Source organism: Coturnix japonica, chromosome 1 (genome assembly GCF_001577835.2).
Source record: "Coturnix japonica isolate 7356 chromosome 1, Coturnix japonica 2.1, whole genome shotgun sequence".
NCBI classification, from domain to species: domain Eukaryota; kingdom Metazoa; phylum Chordata; class Aves; order Galliformes; family Phasianidae; genus Coturnix; species Coturnix japonica.
The window spans coordinates 156,654,118-156,668,710 of NC_029516.1; the positions used below are offsets into that span (position 1 = coordinate 156,654,118).

At 40.2% G+C, this 14,593-nt stretch overlaps 1 long non-coding RNA gene across 1 annotated transcript in view; it reads left to right on the forward strand.

Moving 5' to 3' along the window:
• LOC107308253 overlaps nt 1-14,411 on the forward strand; it is a 32,086-nt gene extending 17,675 nt beyond the window's left edge. Inside the window, exons 7-8 of the long non-coding RNA XR_001552718.2 lie at nt 8,461-8,522; nt 13,091-14,411. This is a non-coding gene — a long non-coding RNA (uncharacterized LOC107308253). The remainder of the gene's footprint in view (nt 1-8,460; nt 8,523-13,090) is intronic.
• The last annotated feature ends 182 nt before the right edge of the window (nt 14,412-14,593 follow it).

Sequence of the window (14,593 nt, forward strand, 5' to 3'; positions counted from 1 at the left end):
CTACACAAAGTCAGTTTAGCTGTTCACATTTCTCACTTTCTGTCACGCACGTACCAGCTTCATTTTTTTTCCAAGAAAAAGTTCCCAGGCTGTCTTTCAGGTTCACTTTTCTATCTTTGGTATTGTCTTCTCAAGTCTCCATTTGTTCCCTTTATTGCACTGTGGATTGCTTCAGCCATTTATTGTTGTCCTATTTACCTGACCCAGCCTCTTATTAAACCACGAAGTCTTATCCCTGCTTTGGCATTGCTAGAAGTCTCTTCTTTGTATAACCCTGCATGTTCCGCCCAGGCCACTTCTTTAGCATTTCTTCCCTTTGCCTTCCCAGACAATGTGTAAGAAATCTCACTGAGCTATTAATAACATTTAGTGCAAACTCTAAGAAAACTTTGATATTGTGAATAAGAAATTAATAACGGAATGGACTTGCTATTCCTTTTCTTAAAGTTGTTTTTTTTGAACACAGGAATTGTCACATCGCTGTAAGCCGTGATACCATTGTCCATTTCTTATTAACTACTTCCCATTTATCAGTTGATGTTAATTCCAAATATGTTTCTTCCAGATTTCTTTATGATTATTGATAATTAACATGGATAAATTACGGATGTGATGTGATTCTGGTCATCTTCGAATTTTCCACACCTCAAAAGCTTCTTGTATTGTAAGATAGCAAGCATAGCAGCGTCTGATAGGACCTCACTGCAGGATTTGTTACTTGATTATGTCTGCTTGTAATGCTCTTAAATTTAAACGTCCCAGTTTGTCTTCAGAAGTATGGGCCATGCCCTTTGTGCAGTGTTCTGCATCAGATCAATTTAACGTGAAGAAAATTATGCAGAGATTTGTAACAGAAGTATTAAGATCGATATGAATGCAGTGTGGATGGAAATGTGTGTGCAAGCATAAAGAAAAACCAAAATAAAGGGTTAAACAAATGCCATAGACTGATAATGAAGGGCATGGTTTCCAGGACACCAATCTCAGCAGTATCTGTGTGCCACAGCACAGATCATTTGCCAGCAGAAGACCTTGTGTCCCTAACATCAGGAGGATGGCAACAAGGCTGTAGTGTAACTCGTGTACTGTTCTTTTTCTGGATAGGAAGAGGGACTGCAGATGTACATTTCAGTCCTATATTCCAAACAAGGAAAACAGATCTTGGGATCTTGGGCAGCAACATGGCCTAAGATTTGTGGTGAGCAAGATGCTGAGGCAAACCCATCCTGCCATGGGTGATGATTCCTAAAGGATCTGCTCAAAAATCTAGCTAGTTACTGCTAGCAAAGAACAATTCCTGATGTGTGGTGAAGCCTCAGTAGCTGACAGCCCTTATTTTCCACACAAGTTATCCTGGCCGCACCATCTCAGTGCACATGATGATAAGAGAGTGTGAGACTGAGCGTGAACTCAGTTTGGAGATTTTATAGGTAACTGTTGCCTTTCTCTAGCCTAATACATTGAGTTTGACATCGCTGAGTTTCCTTCACTTGCATTGTTAATTCAAAGCCCCATAAAAACAGATTTTCTCTTGCTTTTTTTTTTTTCCTGTTTTAGTATGAGTTCATCTATCATCAGTCCAATTTGATTTGGCATTTTTGTGTCCCTTTAGTTCACTTTAGTTAGATCGTTTTCCTTTATTCCAAGTAGCCTAAATAGCTGCAACTTAATTACAATACTACTCACGCGTGCCACTTTCTAGATGATTGATGCCATAACAGAAGAACAAAACCATTATTATGAGACGCTTTGAAGTTAACTCTTTGCCGTTGATAAAAACGGTTATAATGAAAGTGATCATATAATCCAGTATATTACCGTGTTTCTTCTCTTTTGTTACTGTCTGTGTCTGAGGGGTGATTTTGTTTGCTTGCTTTCTTGCTTAGGGAGAATACTCTGTGCTTTAGAAGAACTTTTCTGTTACCTGAATGAATACATCCAGAGCAAGAACTAGATTATTGGCAGTATTAATTATTCCATTCAGGTTATTTTGTGCATGATGCTTGGTGGGATTTTTGCTAGTTATTTGTACTTGAATTTGATTTCCAAAGTTGTCTGGAAGACTCCTGTTTTGCTCTAGTATTATATTGAACTGCATTGTTTCTTCATAATGTTTTTATTTTTTCCCAGTACTAAACATGTTTTTTTTTGGAGAATGAGAGCACATAGAATCACAGAATCACAGAATTATCAAGGTTGGAAAAGACCTAGAAGATCATCTAATCCAACCATTACCAATACTTCCCAGCTAAATCATATCCCTCAACACAACATCCAAACGTTTCTTGAACACCTCCATGGTCAGTGACTCCACCACCTCCCTGGGCAGTGCATTCCAGTGCCTCACCACCACATAAGATGCACCTGGGGTTTTGCTTCCTTATTTTGGTTTTTAGGACCTTCTTTCTGTAACTGAAATCTCATTTTTAATAAGGCATTTTTAAAGCCCAGTAAGTTTAAGCGGGGAAAAGCATGTTTTGTAGGACATGAACTCTTTGCATGTGCAAAGGGTTTCTTTACATTTCTTAACTTTGAGACCTGTATTTTACCATTCTCTCATCAGTTGTTTTAGAAGATTGCTTACAACATCTGTGTTTCACATGACAAGAGTTTCCATGCTCTGTTCCAGCATCCCCCTTTTCTCTGCCAAAAGTTCTGCACACACATCCTGGATCCATGTATACCTTCCCATCTTTTCCCATCTCTCGCATTTCATTCTCTCTTCTCTTTCACTGTTTTGAATTGTACTGGGGATTTGCCCATCATTCAGAGTAAGGAGAAAGTCAACTGGTGCCAGCTGTGAACACATTCCAGCTCTTTGCGGTAGCATTAAGGAATTAAGAGAATCAGGAAGTTGATGCATGACTGTGCATTTTCTACATGGCTTGTATGCTTACCTATATGATAAACAGTACCTGATCACGTAATTAAGACAATGCTGTTTAGTATTGTAAGATTGCTTTTGTATTATTGTGAAATAAATGAATGTTAATTGGGCATGGAGCTTCCAGTGGTGCTAAGCACTACACCAACTTGGGTTGAAAAGAATATCTACATTCCTGAAAGTCTGCAGCGTAAACATAATATACCTGAAAGTAGGATAGACACAGATGAGAAAGGAAATAGAAGCTGAGGGCATCCTCTTTGTGTACGTAAATCAAGAGGCCGATCTCCACAGGCTCTTTCCAGTTTATTTAAACAGACTGTAAAAAGACTTCCTTGGAGGACAGTTTGGAACACATGAGGCATTCCTTCATCAAAATTGATTTCAACAGGAGTCTTTCCATTTACTGTATAGGAAGACCTGTCTCCTACATCTGATATTTGTCTAGATACTTAAAATTAGGTGGGGTGTACATGCCTTATTGCCAAATACTGCTCATAGGCAGTAGTGTGACTGCTTGTTTGGAGGCAGTTGGGAAGGTACTTCATAGGCATCTTAGTATATTTCAGAGAGGGCAGTGAAGAAAAGCTATCAAATACATTTTCAGGTATTAAAGGGAGTTTCCCTATAGCGTAAGGTGTAAAATAGGAAAAAGCATAAAAGGTTTGTTTGGAAATATAACGTGGGTGATAGAAGATCTGGAATTTAGACTCATAACACTGGCTGGCAGATGGGAGATATGAAGAGAAGAGGTACACGAACTTTCTCCAAATCTTTTTTTTTTCTTTCTTTTTTTCCAATAAAAATGTAATGGTTTTGGAAAGTGTTTAAGACAAACACAGCATAAGCGGTTTAAACCATGTAATCTAATGATCTTTTCAGCTTTATGAAAATTGGCCTAGCTTCAAATACAAACATACCACAGCAGACTTCCTGATGATGATTAAGGAACAATAGGTGCAGTAGTGATAAGCCAGGAAGGGCCTTGAAAATGAAGACAAATAACGGAGGAGCTGAGGAGGCACTGACATGACATGTTCTCCAAGTGATTGACTTGGAAAAGGGACTTCGTAGCAGTATCCTGTGTGAATGCAAGTGAGGTCAGGCTGCATTTCTCAAAAGCACAGAGAGATGCTGCCACATCAAGATGGTATGGTGATGATAACCCGATTTAATACGTTAGGTGATTAGAAGAATTAAGAAAAGTATGTCTTGTAAGTGTTACAATGAAAGTATCTCCAAATACTAATATTATATATGAATGTGTGGAGTAAATTTTGGGCCTGAGATGATGCTAATGTCATACGTCTGAGCAATAGTCAGGGTGATGTAGTAGCTTTTTCTGGTCCTGCCTGGTCATGCAAGAATTCTCCTCAGCAGGAGGAAGCTGTCAGTTTGCTTCAGGCCTTTATAGCCAGGTCCTATACCAATTGCAATGATCCTTTTCCTTCCTCCTCAACGAGTCCTAAACTTAAATGGCACATCAGGGAGAGGGCAAGGGAATTAACATCTGCACTTGGCTGATTTTCAGCTGGTGTGTAGTCTTATGAGTATGGAAGCATATGGATGTGAATTGTTTCTGGTCTTATCTCAAGAAAGAGACGACTTTTTCTTTTCATTCTAGACTAGACATATTTCAGATTGCTAGCTTTGGAACTATAAACTGATAAACATGCTTAGTGAATGTATTTTTGCTTAGATTTTTTCCTAATGGAAATAACAAGTCCTTATCTCTCCATCAGCGATACAGACAAATCAGCATCTCTTTCTGTTAGTTTCAGATGTCTCTATCTTCATGGTTTTGGAATTATTTTTTTCTAACTTAGTAACTCATTTCATAGAAAGAATCTGTCTGAAACTTATTAGGAGATGCATAAGTAACCAGAAGTAGCTGGTTCGCCTGAATGCTTTATTTGGACAGAAAGTAGGTTTATGTTGAATTTGCCTGGTTATGTGCTGATCTCTGAAAGGGCATAACTGTTGTACTAAAGGAAAGAACCCCCCTTCCCTTTTCCCTGTATGCTGGGTGATGAGCGCTGTTGCTGAATGTAGGACAACATGCTATTCCAGAGCACAGACCATGGTTCTGTGCTGGCGGTCCATCCTAAACTGATACTTCTGTGTTGCCTTCGCTGTTGCTGTTTCTCATTCCTATTATACATTTCAGTGTGAGAAAGCATTACAAAGTAGGTGTTTTTCTGAGACAGTGCCTTTTCTCACTGGCAACTGTATATTATACTAGGTGAGTGCTACTGTGGGCTATTATTAGTATGTTAGGGAGCACAAAAAAGTGACTTCATCTAACTCACTGCCAAGCTAGAACTTCTCACAGCCTTCAGATGGGCACGAAAGTGAGTGTTTTTATAGCACTAATATTACTTTCTGTCAGTTTTACGGTGTTTTAAAATATGGTAAGATTACCTCATTTTACTTTTTGCCACCACATTACTAAGAGGCTAAAAATCTACACACTTAGGAATGAGGTGTTGATGATTAATATAAAAATATCCCCTCTATTGATTGTACGGCACAGTCATTTATTTAAAATAATAAAATAAATTATATGTAAATAAAAATATCAGCAGCACTCAGGAGGTGAGCGCGTGCACTGCAGGTACTCACATTTGCCTGCAGGGGAATTTACTGCCATCAGGTAATGCCATATAAACCTCCTGGTGTACACTCTGTAGCTGAATGCAGCACATTGTGGCAAAAATGTGAATTTTATATTAGTTTCCTGGGCCTAGTTTGGTGTCTCTTTGATTATAGCTGTGAGATGTGACACCTGATTCATCCTTTTTCTCTTTGAGTCAGTAGACCCTAATTCTGCCTCTGGTCAAACGGATCTTAAGAGCCATGGGGCCTGGTTGAGTTAATGCAACATGAGTACCTGGAAGTTTCTACTCTGAAGAACTGACTTTAGGCCTAAATGTAAATTTTTTATTTCATTTCCATGTCTGCTTGCTTCTAATTCATTATAATTGTCCTCTAAAGAGGTGTTGTCTTTGAGACTTAGGCACATCTACTTTAGTACCATTTGTATACAGTGTTCTGTGGATGTTGTCAGGCAGTTAAAATATTTCTGTAGTGTCATGTACCAAAAACTCCTGATTGATGTGATTAGTGTTGCATTTTTACATGTCATGGCTTCCTACTTAAAATGGAAGAGATAATCACCTGTGTTTTCACAGGTTGTGGTGCTTCTTTTACCTTAGATTCTAAAGTTAACTACTGGGACTCTATTCAGGGCAATTTAAAGATGTTGGTAGATTTGTTTCTTGTTCTTTGGACACAAAATACATTCATTTTCTTTTGCAATGTGCTATTTTCTTAGTGGCCTGCTATTACTAAAAGCTTTTGATATGATGATACACTGTGATGCAGATCAATAAAATAAGCAGGGAAAGGCAGTAACTTTTACTGGCTCTCCTGTTGCTTTTCTATTTTTGTGGATGCAGTTACATGTCATAATACACAGCTGAGAGTGAAGACTTATTTATTTTTGTGAGCTGGATAATGTCTTTTAACTACATGGGTTGCTATTCCTGTTGTATTCCATGTGGCTATTACAGTTTCATTGAGGTTAGATAGCCCCAGTACAAACTGGAAAGGACTTTGCAAATAGAACTAGAGGGGAAAAATGGATATGCTCTGTCTCTACCCATATAAGCACTTATATCATATAGACTTTTTAATGCAAACGTGTACCGATGTAGGAAAATTAGTGGATGAAAATATCCAACACTTGCTCTGTATACAGAGAATCAGGAATATCTCCCTCCCCTCCCCCCCTTTTTTTAAGGTGTATTAAGATTATATCTAAGAGCTTTGAATTATTTAACATTTTGCATATTCCAATACAATAGGAAAGCACTGCTGTTTTGCTTTACAAAGGAGATAACAACTGTTCAGTCAGTAGTGAAGTCAGGGTTATCGGTCGAGTCCTCCTGCCCTTCAACCTCATGTCTCCAGCTCCATTTCTTCCACAGAAGCCAAAGTTGTCGTTCTAATCAATTTGATCCTATTTCCACACACAAGGCCTAAGGTGCTTCAGTTTGGACTCCCAGAAAATGAGGAACACGGTGTTGGTGGCCGTCTGCCAAGGTGTTTGGTCTGACTTGCTCCTTCTTAGCAGAAGCGTATGGCAGAGAGAACTGAATGTTCCTGTGTGGCATTCAACTGCCTTAACCACACACCCGCTGCTCTCTTCCTGCAGTTGTCCGTCTTCTTCTCTGCACAACTTGTAGAGCAAACACATATAGGAACCTATAAATAATCTAATTTGATGCACAACCCTGATTCATTTCCTGAGCAGCGTGTGTCCTGCTCACACAGGGCAGCCACGGTCCTGTGGAAAACTTGAACAGAACGGATGAGGCCAAATATTAAAGCTATTAAGTATTTAACCTTTGAGATGAAATGCTATTTCAAATTACAGCTCTAAGAAGCTGCATTGGAATATTTTTAAAAAGGAAGGAAAAAAAATAAAATAAAGAATGTTTTTATGTATAGTGGTAACTGTTTCCCCATCTAGTGTTTGAGTATGAGTATTCAGCTCAGTGAAATACAGAGCATCAACCAGGAGGAGGAGACTGGTCAACTAGGGAGGAAGGGAAGTAATTCATGTTATCAAAAATATGTGGAAAATAACTTAGAAAAAGTATTGCTCTCAGCTTTCCCCTTATTTCCCAGTCAAACAGCAGTGGCCTCCTGTGTTTGTAAACTACCACAGGTGGTGTGTAGGCCCTGCCGGCAGAGAAGTGCTATCAGGAAACACAGGTTAATCTCTTTATCTTTTAGGCTACAGTTGGTAAGGATGATAAGGTTGATTTTGTGTGTGTTATTTTTCTTGGAGGGTAGGAGGAGGGTTGTCAGTATGTTTATTTGGGTTGGTTGGTTTGTTTGCTTTGTACCACAGTTTTCTGGGCCCTGAGCTAGGTTTCAGTACCTAAAGGGAGCCTACAAATAGGAGGGGAGTCAACTCTTTGGAAGGGTAGATAACAGCAGGACAAGGAGAAATGGTTTGAAGTTGAAGGAGGGAAGATTTTGGTTGGATGTCAGGGAGAAGTTCTTTACTAAGAGTGGTGAGGTGCTGGCACAGGCTGCCCAGAGAGGCTGTGGATGCCCTGTCCCTGGAGGTGTTCAAGGCCAGAATGGGGCCCTGGGCAGCCTGGTCTAGTATTAGATTTGGAGGTTGGCTGCACTGCCTGTGTTAGGGTGGCTGGAGCTTCATGATCCCTGAGGTCCTCAGTTCCACTGGCATTTTGTTGTAAAGAAAAAAAACGGAAGCCCTGCTTTTAATACCCCTTTTTAATGAATCAGTCTTTCTCACTGCTGTAAAGAAGTTGTGGGGATGATCAGTTGGCAATGCAGAACACCTCAAGCTGGTACCTCAGCCCAGTGCTTTGTATCTTGAAACCATACCCTGAAAACGTTGCCTGTCCTACTGGGTAATATTGTGGTTGATTTTATTGTGTTATCTCATCTCATGTGCTGGTGGTAGCCTTTTGGCTGGGGTTGTTTTCCTTTTCTGGTTTTCATTTTTCTTCTTTCTTTCTTTTCTCTTCTTTTTTAAGCACCCGCTGTGAGGGAGCCCTGCTCCACGACTTGGCTACCAGGTACTGGGATCATACGAGAGGTAATCGTGCCTGCTGCTAAACATTTTCTACCTTATTTCCATTTGCATTTGTCTGACTTCAGCTTCCAGTCATTGGTTCTTGTTATGCCTTTCTCTGATAGATTAAAGAGCTCTTTAGTAGTTGCTATTTTCTCTCCAGGAAGGTTCTTTTACACTGTAATCAGTTTATTTCTCAAACTATTTTTTTTTTCTTTCTTAAAGCTAAAGGTTTGTATGATGTTCGTTATATTTTCTTTTCCACATCCCTGGATTATTTTTTGTGTCTCTTTCCTATTCCTTCTCTAATTTTTCTATTAGAAAATAAAAGAGACATAAAGTTGTATTTCACTAGTGGCATGTGCCAAAGTAGTTACATCACTAGTTACTCCTATGTTGGTATGGTGAGAAATCTATGTTTTTTCAAGGACAAGTAAAATAAACATCTGCTTAATGACTTCAGTACTTTTGGGTGTATAATTATTGAACAGAAGAGGATGGATTGTTTTATTAAAAATGGAAATGTTTCATAAGCTTCAGAAGGTCTGTTGGTTCAGGAAAAGAGTGTGCAGGAGAGGCTTCAGAAGTGTTTGTGCTGAGGGCTTTAAGGAGATGGAAGTAATAACATCTTGGAAAAGGATCATAGCTCAAAACCTGAAGTACTATGGACAACATCATCTGTATTTATTCTTGTAGAAATTTTGGAGGATTGAATACAGACCTTTTGTGAGTAACAGACTGGCTGGGCTACTGGAAATAAATGAATGGGTGTGAATATGTGCATCCTTTACGTCCATTTAGTTCTGTGAATAGTCAGTTGCTTATATTAGGAAACCTTAAAACAGTTACATGACCTGAATGTTATGCTGTAATAGAAGAAATAAGATAGTATCATGAATTGTGTTAGGAAATCAATCACCATTATGCCTTGTAAGGCTTCAAAAAATTAAAATCCTCACCTTCAAGGAAGTTCTTGAAAATTTTACTGCTGCTCTTCATTTTGATTTTCATCCATATTTCAGTAAAACGGTGAGTTAAATTTGCCTTAAAGGAGTTTAATACCTGTGCAGTCAAAGCATCTTGACCTACCTGAAGGCTTTTACGCATATCAGCATCTGTCAGAATCCACAGTCCCAACTCAGGTGAAGTTGAACCAGAGGCTGTTTAAATGGTGTCATGGATAATGCGAGTTTGTTTGTGTTGTGTCTTAAGCAATTTTGAGGTCATCATGTTGACTTTCTCTTGGAACTGTCTTGCTTTTTGACTTCTATAAGAGTATGTATATGGAAAGACAAATGGTCTTGGAAAGTAGTGATCTAAATAGATGCTACAATTGTATGTTCACCAAGAAGACAGTGCTGAGGTTTTGGTAGCACAAGACAGTTTGGGGTAGGGGTTGTCCCCTGCTGAGCCCTGATGCTGTGTGGAGCTTGGAGGGGTTTTAGTAGTTGTATACTACTAAAGGTGCTACTCAGTGAGTGCTTGTCCAGTAGAGATTTTAGTAACCTGTGACTGCTTGCTTATACTCACCCAGTAAATGCTGAAATGAGCAGTGCTGCAGAGCTGTAATACAGCATATAATAGAGCATGCCATAGGTGTTCGATCACTCTGAATCCTAGAATGCCAGTAAAACAGTAACCAAACACCATGGTTTTCTCCACTGTAAGGACTGCTTCAGATATTTCGTACTACTTGTAATCTCTCCTGAGCACTGCACCTCATTAGGAAGGTAGCAAGTTGCTGAAGATGGGGGAAGTTCTCTGTACAAATGAGAAGCAGTTCATTTTCTAGCATTGTGTTGTCAAGGAGGAGATGGATACTTCTTGGTGACAATCATATATATTTGGCTGTATTCAGCCAAAGGGCAAGACTGTTCTTCTGTCAGACTATGCAGGTTCCGTGTTTTTAAAGCTGTAAGCTAATATTTCTAGCAGCTCCTGTAACTGCTTATACTCAGTGTGGGTCCATACATGACTGTGGATGCACTATGTACTGCATCTCCTATTTCTCTGGATATCAGCATCCCGTAAATTCACATCATTTCCTTGCCTTGTGCAGATAATACTGCTCGGATTTCCGATATCAGGGACTGTACTGGTGTTAAGGTGCCTGCTATGTGTACAGAAATAGATGGTTTAGCCTGTGTTGTAGATAATGGATAGAGTTCTGTATAAAGGACCAGGGTACAGGTCAGAGTTACATTTGCTTGTTGTGCATTTTCACAAAACATACAGAAGATAATAGTACCTGGTTCAAGGAATCTTTCCAATATTAACGTGTAGTATCGAGGGCATCTAAAGGATTCCCAGATGCAATGGTACGTATCTTTATGAGTGTTTTGGACTGAGTGGAACAGGAAGGAAAGTGGTCTCTGCTATTTCTCATCACCTTAGGCCTGGTTGAATTCTGCCTGCTCTGATGTAGAAGCATAATGACAGTGGCAGCATCAAAGATAATAAGATGCTAAATAAGATGCTAAAGGACTTATAATTTCCATTACCATCACTGTGAAATGTTTGTTGTCTGTACACATTTTCACTGTGATATAATGGTCATCAGAAGAAAAGTCTATAACTAATGCATCTTCATCTGTTTTGCCCACTTTAACAGTGTAGGCGTAAACCTGTGCTATGAGATATATTTTCTTGAATACTTTGTATCTATTAATTCCTCAAAAAGCTTCCAAAGCTTAAATGTCGTCCATTGTATGGATGAGAACACTGTGTAAGTACTTACCCTGATTTAAGATCAGCTGTAGAAATGATGGGGTTATCTGCAGGGCTCACATGTCAACAAAAATCAGCTGTTTCACAACTGAAGCCTGCTGAGGAAATCACTGCAGTGGTGCTGGTCCCATCCCTGCTCCCTGGCTGCTTCTCCCAGACCATTTTCCTTTGGCCTTCTGAGGTTTGGCTGCTCCTTCTCTCATAGAATAGCCAACCACTCATCCATGTAGAAGGGACACATGGCCCTGTGAAACCCTGTTCTCTAGATAATGCTCACTAATAAAATAGACCTGGCAACATATGCAGATTACTTTGTGCAATCTGAACAAATCCAGCCAGAAAGGTAAAGCAAAGCACATTCCATGCATTACTGCTACTTACAGATGTGCTACGTCTCATTTCTTTGAATGGAAATCTCTTCCAGAAGTGACGCTGAGGGAATGGAGGCAAAAAAATACTGGTTATAAGTCTGCATTTAATAGACAACAGAGAATTATGTTCGTATGGGCTGCTTAGGAGCTGGCACTGCAGCCTCAGGAAGAGGGTAAATGCGGGTAGTGCTTCTTTCTGAGTGTACTGTGAACAACCTACTCTCCTGTATGACTGGATGTGCTCTAAAATGACGGTCTAAATCCAGAGTTCCATTGGTGACGCTAAATCTCTTTATTGTCAAAGCAAGCTATGAAACCATTTGCCTTCCAGCCAAAAACACCATAGGATCTGCAGTGTTCCTCACGGAATGCAGAAGCTGCTGAAGAAGGTGGTGACACTACACAGTAACTTCTTAACCTGATGAGAAGCGTGCTGCCCCATCCCGCAGTGTTCCTTTGTCTCATGGGGTTGATGCAAGTTCCTTTTCTCACCTCTGTCAGCAACCACAGAGCACAGATGGGCAGAGTCTTTCTCAGGCCTGGACTGGAGTTTTCCTCCTCACAAAGTCATTGGGGAGCTGGGAAGGAAGCAGGTACCCACTCTGCACCTGTCTCTTGATTACTGTCAACCAGATGGTCTCTGTGGTCTCCATTCCCTTCCTTGGGATTCTGTGTCGTTGCTTGGCTTTGCTAGAAGTCTTAAGTTATGATCTGGGTGTTTTGAAGTGGGAGCATATCTTTAAGTAAATAAAAGATTGTTTTCACTTTCATTTAATAGGAACTTTGCTGTTATTACTTAGAAACACGCTGCTTTGAAGTAGTACTTTAAATACCTAAGTAACACCTAAATAACACCGTAGTTTAATCCCTTTGTTCCTGGCGGTGCTGACGTGCAGTAGATAACCGAGTGTTCCCTTAAGACCCTGTATTCNCTTTCATTTAATAGGAACTTTGCTGTTATTACTTAGAAACACGCTGCTTTGAAGAACGGTTCTGTCTTTGGAGGGGCCTTTCTCTTGATTCTCTCTCTGAACTCTATAAAGAAAACGGAAAACAAAAGGGTGTTTTGAGAAACAGTGAAGAAATATATGGCTGATGTTTCCATCCAAGCTCATGGATGGAAACATCATACAGGCTCCTTGCAAATCTTTCTGCAGGTTGTGGAGTAATTAGCTACAAGGGATATCGTGAAGGAACAAAGTAGTTGAAGATTGATGTATTGTAGAAAACATGGTCTTATTCTTCCCTTGCAATACAGCATCCAATCCATGTGGCTTTTCCTAAAGCGTACCCCAGTTTGCAAAACGTCAGAATTACTTCATAAGGGTTTTGAAACTTCCTGTGCAGCTACTTGCATTTTTTCCACATTGATTGTGTTGTGATGTTAGAACGTGATGGCCTCTGTGCTTGAAGTCTGAGGTAGCCCGTGTTGTTTTATCTCTATATATAAACTGGATTCTGAAACTAATTAATACATTCTTTTTATTTCTGTAGTCCAGGGCAGCAGAAGCCGCCCACTGGGGTACAGAAACATGCACCGGCCTTAGGAGATGAATAGCAGAGATGGAGAGAAAACAACCCTCTTGGAGACAAGAACACAAGTGTTCCTCACTCTTGATGTATTTTCACATGATTGCAGCTATCCGGACTGCTATCTTCATGTTTCCTTCAGCATTTATTTGCAAATGAACTTTAGAATTAGGGTGATTGTTCGGAAGGGTCTTTGAGTTCCATACAGCACCACCCCTCCTTGACAAGCAGTTGATAATTGCAATAGAGTATTTGGAACTTGTTTGCCTTCTCACTGGCAGTGCCTTAAAAGAAGCATCAGCTACAGAAGGAAAGAAGCCGGGATGCAGTGATCACAACCAAGCAGCAGCACGTGGCTCAGGCACAGAAGCTAGTGGACTCCGCATTAACAGAACAGAAGTTAGTGGACTCCGCATTAACAGAAGTTAGTGGACTCCGGAGTAATTAAGGGAATAAGGTGAAAAAGAATTAAAATCTTCCATTGGAAGGCATGTAAAAGTGCATGCAATCTGTGGAGCCATTAATCAACCATGGATGGCCCACTTGCTTAGGAAGACTATCAGGAGAGATCTGAGTTTTCTTGGGTGGAACCTAGTGGTTTCCAACTCATTCTTTCCAACCAATGAATCTGTGGTTCTATGAGAATGATTCGGTCCACCTGGCAGATGCAAACAAGTAGAGAATTGAGCCATCCCGGTGTGAAAGTGTCCACGGTGAGCTCAGAGCAGCACAGCTGGCATCTTATTAAACACATTGGTATCTAAAGAAAGAGGAAGCAGAGGATGCTGATTGATTGAGTTCAGACCTGGCTGCACTGTTAACTAGTACAATTATGACTTGAAGATGTGGGTTTGGGGCTTTTTACAAGTTTCTCAGTATTTCTACCCTTTATATTTGTAGAAGCCTAACATTAGTGGGCTGCGATTCTTCAAGATCCTCTGAGGATTCCCCTTTCACAGTGCCTCATTCCTGCTATTGAGTGCCATTAGCCATGCTCTGATCAAGAGGTAATGATCAAGATCTGATCAAGAGCTAATTAATTTAGAGGTTACCGTAGTTTAATACCTAAATAATACCTTAGTTATTAGTAATACCTAAATAACCAACCAGATGGTCTGTGTGGTCTCTATTCCCTTCCTTGGGATTCTGTGTCGTTGCTTGGCTTTGCTAGAAGTCTTAAGTTATGATCTGGGTGTTTTGAAGTGGGAGCATATCACAGAATCACAGAATGACCCGGGTTGGAAGGGACCTCAAGGATCATGTAGTTCCAACCCCCTGCCTGGCAGGGCCACCAAACATACACCTTTACTAGATCAGGTTGCCCAGGGCCCCGTCCAACCTGGCCTTGAACACCTCCAAGGACGGGGCATCCACAACCTCCCTGGGCAGCCTGTTCCAGGGCCTAACCACTCTCCTAGTAAAGAACTTCCCCCTAACATCCAACCTAAATCTTCCCTCTTTTAACTT